This window comes from Arvicola amphibius, chromosome 2 (assembly GCF_903992535.2).
Source record: "Arvicola amphibius chromosome 2, mArvAmp1.2, whole genome shotgun sequence".
Lineage (NCBI taxonomy): Eukaryota > Metazoa > Chordata > Mammalia > Rodentia > Cricetidae > Arvicola > Arvicola amphibius.
Window position 1 is genome coordinate 86,344,974 of NC_052048.2, and position 9,840 is coordinate 86,354,813.

At 43.2% G+C, this 9,840-nt stretch overlaps 1 long non-coding RNA gene across 1 annotated transcript; it reads left to right on the forward strand.

Annotated features, from left to right (window-relative positions):
• Positions 1 to 1,244: 1,244 nt before the first annotated feature.
• On the forward strand, positions 1,245 to 4,533 carry LOC119807480. Its single transcript, XR_005284309.1, has 2 exons — positions 1,245 to 1,293; positions 4,151 to 4,533. It is a non-coding gene; the product is annotated as an uncharacterized LOC119807480 (long non-coding RNA).
• The last annotated feature ends 5,307 nt before the right edge of the window (positions 4,534 to 9,840 follow it).

The window sequence follows — 9,840 nt, forward strand, 5'->3', positions numbered from 1 at the left end:
CTCTACATTATCTTATGGAATTCTTAAAACAGTCCAATGTGTGGGTTATTATTGCAATGCAGCAGACAAGGATATGGCTTCAATAGGTGGAAAATTTGGTAAGGTCTGATTGGTTTCTATCTTCCATGCTTGACTCTGCTGATGTGACTGCGTTGGGCATGGGGCAGCCTTCCTTTTTCTTGCCTTTGAGTCTCTCTAAAGACACCCCCTTTATCTGTGAGGCTAACGTTCGGCTCTGAGCATAAGCAACACTGGTCAAGCAAAACTTCGTGATTTCCGATATTTGGATGTCCCGAGGATGCCAGCCCTATGAGGCCAGTATGGATGTGCCTCCGTGGAAGGGTGTTTGCACAATGATTGGTCATTTCTTCCCAGCAATTTAAAGAGAATATGTTATTTCCTTCCCGCTGGTGCAGTCAGACGACAGCGACACAACTCTGTTACTGCGAAATCTCTTTGAAGAGCTCTTCACGATCTCCAAACTTTTAACTGATGAAAATCTGTTCTTTTTATGAAAATTGACAGGGCAGTGAAATAAACAATCTGTGCTGTCCACTTAAATATGAAAGTTAACAACATCAAATCTGTGTTCATCTCTGCCTCTGTGTGTCTGTACTTGAGTATTTTATGTGTGTGTTTTCTAGACACTTTGTATTTATAATGAAATATTTGAAGACATCATCATTTCTGTTACATTTTCTTTTTCTCAAGTATGCTCCTCATAAAGATACAAAATATTATCGAAGGTGGAGGGAGGAAGGTCAGAACTTCAAGAAGTTCCAGTTTATGTAAGTTACCAGAAAGACCTGGGCCAGCCTGGGCTACATGAGCCTGCATGTAGGAAAGGACTATTGCATTTGCAACATGTTAGCTCCTTCATTATATTGTTATTATACCTCAAGCATTTGTAACCATTCTCATACTGAAAGCAAATCAAATTTGAAACTTCAAATTGACTTGGAAAGGCAACTGACTGCTTTTGTTTTAATTAGTAAACTTTACTGTTTTGAGTAGTGATTGCATACAGAAAATGAACAGAAAGCACCCAGTTACCGTATACTCCCCCATCCCCACTTTTCAAACTTCCCATTAGAAACATGGTGCATGATGCAATGTGTTTATTATAACTGGTAGCTAATCCTGAATTCCAGGTTCACTTTTAGTTTGTTTTTCTGTGGTTTTGATAAATATATAATGATATGTATTCTGGGCTTGTCTGATTTTTTTTTTTTTTTTTTTTTGTAGTTTCTTCTAACCTGTTGCCCTTCCTGGCATGTTTGCTGTGTCTGGAAGGTAGATACAGAGTCTGCTTGTTATCAGCCTAAACATGTTTGGCAAGAACACATTGTAAATACTGAGATGTTCATTCTGCATGCTGTCGGGAACAAGCAGTCCCAACTTCTTCATGATTACTCATGAGAAAGTCGATGTTCTGAGTAAAAAGGGTTGGGTGACTGTCGGCAGATACACTGGTAGAGATAAACTTGAAAATTTTCCTCTTGTCGACTGAAAGTCTCATTCTCCCAAGAACTTGAGTCTGAAGGCAGAGGCTTGTGTCTACATATAGCTACTAGCCTTCAGCATGGAGGTTTTCTTCCTTTGGTCCCTCGGTTTTACTTAACTGGTCCTATTGACAGATGGCTGTGAAAGCAAAGACGTTCTTTTTTAAAGTGCTTGTGAGTGAGTCTGTGACTGAATCACCACTCAAAACATTTGAGAGTCACCCTGTTGATGGGTTCGACAAAGGCCTTCTCTAGTCAGGTCCTAACATCAAAACCAGATCCACTTCTGAGTGAATCTGTCTTAAAGAGACCACGAAAATTGGGCACTATGGTGCTCTCCTGCAGTTCCGGGTATTTGAAAGACTGAGGTAGAAGAGATTCCCATAAGCCTGGGCAGCATGAAGAGTGTACCTTTCAACTAGACAGACAGAAAGAAAGACAGAGAAGAAGGCACTGTCACCTACAGGAACATAGACTTCCATTTATGTATACTGACCCTTACAGCATATTTTTAAATTTTTACCAATTCCTGCTTGGATGCAGAATTAAAATTGAGTCCTCTGTATGGACTTTCCTGAGCATGACTCCTGTCTATGTGGCATAGTTGAGTCACCAGGCACATACATATCCCTGCTCCTCTGCATCCTGTGCCCTCTGCAAAGCGGAGGTGCACTGGCATATCCAACCTCCTCATCTTTTGTATTAGGATTTGATGTGTGAAGCCCCTGGATACCTAGAACAGTGACTGCTCTGTTATATCGCACAGGAAAGCTAGTTGCCATGCTTCTTACTGCTCATCTTTTCTTATGTTTCTCCTCCTTTATTTGTTCTCTCTCTCTTCCTCTCTCTCTCTCTCTCTCTCTCTCTCTCTCTCTCTCTCTCTCTCTCTCTCTCTCTCTCTCTCTCTCTCTCTCTCTCTGTGTGTGTGTGTGTGTGTGTGTGTGTGTGCATTCTATTTTTTGAGAAAATGGATTCCTATGTGGCCCTTTTGTCTTAAACCTGTGTCCCTCCATCCACAGCCTCCAAAGCACTCAGAATATAATCATTTGCCACTGTGTTCAACTAAAGAGTGTTGTTTTGTTTCCTTTTTTCTTTTATCTTTGCTAAGAATCAAACGCATAGTACCAAATGTGCATAGCAAGTGCTCCATCATTGAATTATATCCCTAGCCTTGATTTTCTCCTATTTTCTAAGACCCTTGTTTTCTATTTACACTAATTACATTTTTCAAGGTCTTTTTTTTTTAAAAAAAAATACCTTAGTATGTCTTCTTGTAGCACAGATGTGGGCCTGGACAATTTCCGGCCAGAGCTATTTTCTGGGAATTCTAAGAGCAGTGTACTCAGAGGCACAACTGAAGTAGGGCAGGTTCCGACAAGACAAGAGAACCATGTCATCTCTGCATGGAGGTGGGAGGAGTTAGCAACTGTCTTGTGATCAGTTTTCTTTGTAACAAGCCACTCTATGTTTGAGTGGCCTGTAGGATAAGGACACAGTTCATCACATTGTGGGAGCACAAAGAAAGGCATGCTACTTTTCTGCTCATGTAGACACTCATGGACAGACCTAATGTAGTACACATTTCCAACTCAAGTGATACAGGGTTTTTGTTGTTGTTGTTTTGTTTTGTTTTGTTTTGTTTTTTGTTTATCAAGACAGGGTTTCTCTATGTAACAGTCATAGTTGTCCTGGAACTCACTCTGTAGACCAGGTTGGCCTCATATTCACAGAGATCCGCCTGCCTCTAGCTCTTGAGTGCTGGGATTAAGGAATGTGCAATATAAGGAATTTTTATGTGAACAAGATTTTGCTCACTTAGTAGCTCTTTCCTGTTATTTTAGTTTCTGTGAGTGAAATAGTTGTGAGATGTATATTTAGAAGGTAATGATGCTGTTGTTATTTTAAGGTACAAACAAATTTGCTTTAAATGGAACTATTGTTTATTTCTAAACGAGTTCTATTTTTCTGTGGCAAGGACTACCAAATAATTCCTGTTACTTATTGGAAAGGACATTTTGGGTTCATTCTAAACTGTGATTAATTTTTAATAGTTCAGGCATAAACTGTCCTTATTGATTTTTCTTAGGTGACTTCACTGTAGAGGGAGTGAACTCACATATAAGCACTAGCAAAACCAGCAATATTAAGCATGCAAGCTTGTCTCTTCAATGGAAGGGATGTGTATACCTGATATTCATCCAGAAGGCTGGGAGTAGAAGTGTTATTTATAGACCCAGCCACAGCTGAATCCCCCAGACTATTATGATTATCTCAGATTCTTCCTCCTTTGACCGTTATCTTGAGCATTGTTTCTCAGTCAGTAGAACCCATCCTTTTTAGGGGAGATGTCACGTGTACTTTTTACCCTTTAACCTCTATCAGTTACCACACCAGATTCTAGACCCTTAAGCTATGGCATCTGTTTTCATGGTAGAGGTCACATGTAGTTTGCAAAGGAGTTTCTATGTAGTCACATCTTAAGCTTTATCATGCACATGATATTGACATAATTGTTACCAGGAAACTTTTTTTCCAAAATTGCACTGTACTAAATAAGCATAAAGTAAATGTCCCAGTGTCAAATTCTAGAAGTTTGAATGAGCCTGGCTATGTCGTGCTGAACCAGATTTCTTTCTTGTCTCTTACAGATCCTTCCTCTGCTGGCAGTAAACATTTGCAGGGACTGTTATGATTCCAGCCACACAGTGGTGGCAGGCACTTCCGGGTTCCAGGGCCACACATGTGCAGACAAGCGCGCAGGCAAAATACTTAGCTTCCCCGGGGACCAAAAAGGCCCTGCGTGACCTATGTGTGGCATGGTTGCATCACCTACATATGACGCAGCTACATATGCCCTGGCACACATGCGTGAGGTTCGTCATCTGCGTATGACATACCTACGTCAACCCCCTGTGTGAATGCACTAGGCAGCCTTTAAAAGCTGAACGCGCCATCTTCAAGTTCTCTTTTGTCCACAATGAGTTCCCCAGGCCTGTCCATGCGTCTCCTCTAATAAACTCTTACGTGGGTTTATTGTGTGCTTCGTGCTTTGTTCTCACTCGCGCCCGGTAATTTCATTGGTTTCATGAGACTGGGTAGGCCCTCCCAGAGTTGGGATCCAGAATCGGTTTCCTTTTTCCACAACAACCACATGTTCTAACTGCCTGAGCACTGACCTCTATGCACACCACTAGCTTCGATTGTTGAGTTTTCCCATTCCAGTCAGATTAACAGTTTCTCCAAACCCAAGGAATAGACCATTGAGCTCCTGGAAATATTCTGGTGTTCCCAGAAATGGGGCGAGTCCCCAACCATGGCTTTCACGGCTACAGTTGAGCCCTTCACTGACAATCATCTCTGGTTGCTTCCATTACTATAAACATGGCCGTACTAACCAGGTTGGTCCTCCCACGCTAGCACTGCACACATTCAGCAGTGCCTTAGCTTCACGATTTTTCTTTCTCTTTCCTTTTCGACTTTCTTATAAGTGGTCCTGTAGTGAGGTGCTGCGGGCAGGCCTGCTTTTCATCCTGCCTGGCTCCAGCATGGCTAGCTTAACACGCGAAATAACAACACACAAATTGTATTCTTTTAAATACTGCCTGGCCCATTAGGTTCAGCCTCTTACTCACATCTTGACTAACCTATATCTAATAATGTATGTAACACCATGAGTGGTGTCTTACCGGGAAATATTCAGCACATCTGGCCTGGTGGCTGGCTTCATGGCATCTCTCTCCCTGAGGAGAGGCACGGCAGTCTGTCTAACTTAGGAGAGGCGTAGCATCTGACTGAGCCATCTACCTCACTTCCTTCTTCCTGTTCTGTCTACTCCACCCACTTAAGGGCTGGCCAATCAAATGGGCCAGGCAGTTTCTTTATTAGCCAATGAGAGTCCTCCATCATGGTCCCCACTCTGAGAGATCATTGGGTTGGCCCCTAGCCTCTGACTGCCCAGTCACCCAGATCAGGGCCAGTAGGCTCCATCTAGGCCTTGAGGTGTTGCTGTTCTTGCTGGTTTTCACGGTTTGTACCATGCAAGGAATGACAAAGCCCATAATCATTACTGTCAAATGCTAGCCACAGCTCCGCTGACCAGCCAGGGTGACAGACCACCTGATCAGTGCTGTCTTGCCCCCCAGGATTCAAGAACCACCAGGTCCATGTTTAAAATGTGGTAAAACTGGTCACTGGGCCCAAGCACGCCCTAATTCTCATATTGTTCCTGCCAGACCTTGTCCAATGCCAGAGGGAAGGACATTGGGCAGTCGATTGTCCTTGTACACATCATCACACGGAGACATCAAATCCAGAAAATTCTCAAGTTGACTTTCTAGATATGGCCATGGACAAGTGAGGCTGCCCTGGCTCCTTTGACCGGATCACAATTGTCATCTGTAACAGGGAGCCACAGGTAAACATCACAGTATCAGGATGGCCCATCTCCTTTCTCTTGGACATGGGAGCCACATACTCAGTACTGAGGGATTTCTGGGGGTCACCTCTCCTTCTAGTTTCCCTATTGTTGGGGAAGGGGGGACAGCCTTATCTACCTCAGCAGACCCCACCACTTAATTATGTTTTTAGGGGTATTTATCTCACTCATTCATTTTTAGTCATGCCAAACTGCCCAGTATGGGAAGAGTTTTTGGTTTTATTTTATTTTTATTTTTTTATTTTTTTTTGCAAAAGTAGGAGCTTACACTTTATTTTTTCCTTCCATTCATCCTACTCCAGACTCACTAACAGCTCCGCTCCTCCTCCTTCGAGCCTTCCAAACTCCCAGCTCTGATGTATCTTTTTCTCTATCAGACTCTCAGGTCGACCCCCAAGTGTGGGACACCCAAAACAACTCTGTTACTAAACACCATTTCCCTATTGTTATCCAATTACAAGATTCTACTAAATACATTATCCAAGCTCAGTACCCCCTCTCTGTCCAGAGCCTTAGGGGACTTAAGCCTATTAGCTCTGACCGTCTAAGAAAAAAATACTTTGCCCGCCTCTTCTCCCTTTAACACCCCTATACTTGCTGTTAAAAAACCTAATGGAACCTATCACCTGGTTCAAGACCTCTGGCTCATTAACTCCACAGTGGTCCCTCTTCATCCTGTAGTGCCTAACCTTTACACACTTCTTTCCGCTATCCCTCCAGGAACCTCCCACTTCTCAGTTCTAGATCTAAAGGACACCTTATTTTCTATTCCTCTTAGCTCTCAATCTCAAGATATCTCTGCCTTCACCTGGACTGACCCTGACACTCAACTCTCCACACAGCTCAGCTGGACTGTCCTTCCCCAGGGATTCTGGGACAGCCCACACCTATTTGGTCAGGCTTTAGTTTCTGATCTACTCTCAGTTTCTTCCTAAGCCTGAACTCATACAGTATGTAGATGATATTTTACCTTGCAGTCCATGCTTAGAGATTAGCAAAACTGATACCTCTGCTCTTTTAAATTTCCTGTCCCCAAAGGGCTATAGAGTCTCACCTTCTAAGGTCCAACTGTTTACCTCTCGGGTTATTTACTTGGGATTAACTATTACCCCAAACCAAAAAGCTATCACCCTAGATAGGAAAAAGCTAATTCAAGTCCCTTGCAGTTCCTTCTACAAAAAAAAAAAAAAAAAAAAAAAACAGGCTTCATTGTTCCTAGGGAATAGTTAGCTTCCTGCATTCCAGGATCTCCTCTTTTTCTCACCCGCCCTTTATACCAGTCAGCTCTCAGATCTCTGCATGAGCCCCTTCTCCATCCCATTACTAAACCCTTTCAGAGACTCTAGCAGGCCCTTATCCAGGATCCAAGTCTTCATCTCCCAGATTTAACTCGAACTTTCTCCCTCTATGTAACAGAAAAGGATGAACATTCCCTTGGGGTCCTAGGACATCAGCTGGGACCTTCCTTTGCACAGTAGCATACCTGTCAAAGAAGTTGGACCTCACCAGTCAGGGCTGGGCACCCTACATTTGTGCTTTAGTGGTTGCTGAGCTTCTTATTTGAGAGTGAAAGAAACTAACCTTTGGGTCACCCACCACTGTCTTCTCCCACCACAATCTGTCCCATCTCTTAACTTACAAAGGCTTAGAAACCTTACCTTTTCCCCAAGTTCTTTCCCTCCAGGTGGCACTAGTAGAAGATACCACACTCACTTTCCAATCCTGCCCACCCCTTAATATCTCAAATCGCCTACCTCAACCTAACATTAATTATTCCCCATCTCATTCCTGCATAGAAACCTTAGAGGATCTACTGCCCCACCCATTACATATACAGGAAGGCAAACTGTCCCATGCCATTTATACCTGGTACACAGATAGCAGCTCCTTTTTATGTGAGGGGACCTGTAGAGAAGACTATGCCATAGTGTCAGATACTAAGGTGGTGGAGGCACAGGCACTCCCTGCCCATACCACTAATCAGCAGGCTGATTTAATAGCCATTACCTGTGCCTTCCAGTTAGCACAGGGACAATCTTTAAATGATTATGCAGACTGCACATATGCCTTTCATATCCTCCTGGCCCATGCAGCTATCTGGAAGGAGTGTGGGCTTCTTACAATGAAAGGAGGCTCAATAACTAACTCAGGTTACACTATGGACTTGTTAAAAGCCTCCCATCTCCCCAAAGCTATAGGAACTATCCACTCTCTGTCTCATCAGATTGACAGTTCCATTATTTCCAAGAGAAATAACTGGGCTGACCAAGCAGCTAGAACAGCAGCATTCCAGAGCCCAAATCTACCTCAGCCACCTCAGGGGATTCACATTCTTGCAGATACCACCTAACACCCAGAGAATTCTGTCCTACTACATCAGCTCTTTCATACTAATAGCAATTTTTGTCAAGGCTCATCTCCAACCTACGTCCAAGGACGTAGAGTTCTTAAAAGCTATCACTGTCTCTTGTAAAATCTGTCAAAAGTCAGATCCCAAGACCAAATAGCGTAGCTTTCCTTTTCCACTCACCATGCCAGGGGTTCCCTTCCAGGAACTGACTGGCAGATTGATTTTATTCATATGCCCACAGTCAGATGAGTTAAATATCTCCTGGTTTTGGTGGACACCATGTCTGGGTGGATTGAAACATTCCCCACCACTAACAAGAGGGCCCAGACAGTTTCTGATGTTCTTCTCTGAGAAATCATCCCCTGGTTTGGAATCCCAACCTCTCTTCAGTCAGAGTTCAGGCCCAGAGTTTACCTCGCAGATCTCTCAAACTTTGTCTAAGGCTCTTAACATTCCCTGGCATTTTCATATCCCATACCGTCCTGAGTCTTCAGGGAAGGTAGAACAAACTCACCATTCCTTAAAAATTCTTCTTGTTAAGATGTCACAGGAGCTTCACCTTGACTGGGTAAAACTTTCACCTCTGGCCCTACTAAGGCTTAGGGCTATCCCCAAAGCCCCCTTTCCATCATGCCCTTTGAACTCATGTATGGGCGGCCGGTTTTAGCCTCTGGCCTCTCACCTAAAACCTCTCCCCTTCCTAATCACCTGCTTACTCCACTGTTATCCCATCTTTGCTCCCTATTATGGGATTTTATCAACTACTCATTAGCTCAACAATATGTCGATCTATGCCCACTGCCAATTAAAATAGGAGATCAGGTACTATTCTCCCCCCCAACCAAGGCCCCTCACCTCTTTCCCCTAAATTGCAGGGCCACTTTAAAATAATTCTTGTAACTCCCACAGCTAGCAAGCTCAAGGAACTCTCTCATTGGAGCCACCTGTCTCATCTCAAACCTTTTACTTTTCTAGCCAAAGATGCCCTCTCCTATATGGTAACTCAACAGGGCCCTGCTCCCTGAAGTTCCAGAGGACACCAAGATCAGCCACTTTCCCTCCAGTTCTAGCAGAATAAAGTTTCATCACCATATTCAATTCTCCTCTGCCAAAATCTCCATATACTCTTCCTCTTTCTCCTATCTGCTTTACCAATTTCTCTAAATCTCCAATGTCATACTTAAATTTTCAGTTAACCACTCAGCTGTTATTACAAAGACCATCATTAAACATAGAGCCAGAGGTGCAAGGATTATCAAAAACCCAGGTGGTAAGATACAAATATGAGTATGGGGACAGTCACAGCCCCAGACTCCAAAAAACTCACAAAACAGACTTTAACTTAACAGGTTTATCACCAACTGCAGCAGTGTCTCCTGGATGTTAAAGTAATACCGTGATGCTAAAGAGAAACCATGCCTTAAGAATTGCTTCAGGTAAAACTCTGAGGGGTCTTATACTTCCCCTTTCTAATAATTTCCCTTCTTTTCTTTTCTCCTACCCATCTTCTATTACAACACTATACTATTGTAAACATAAGCTTTTCATATATC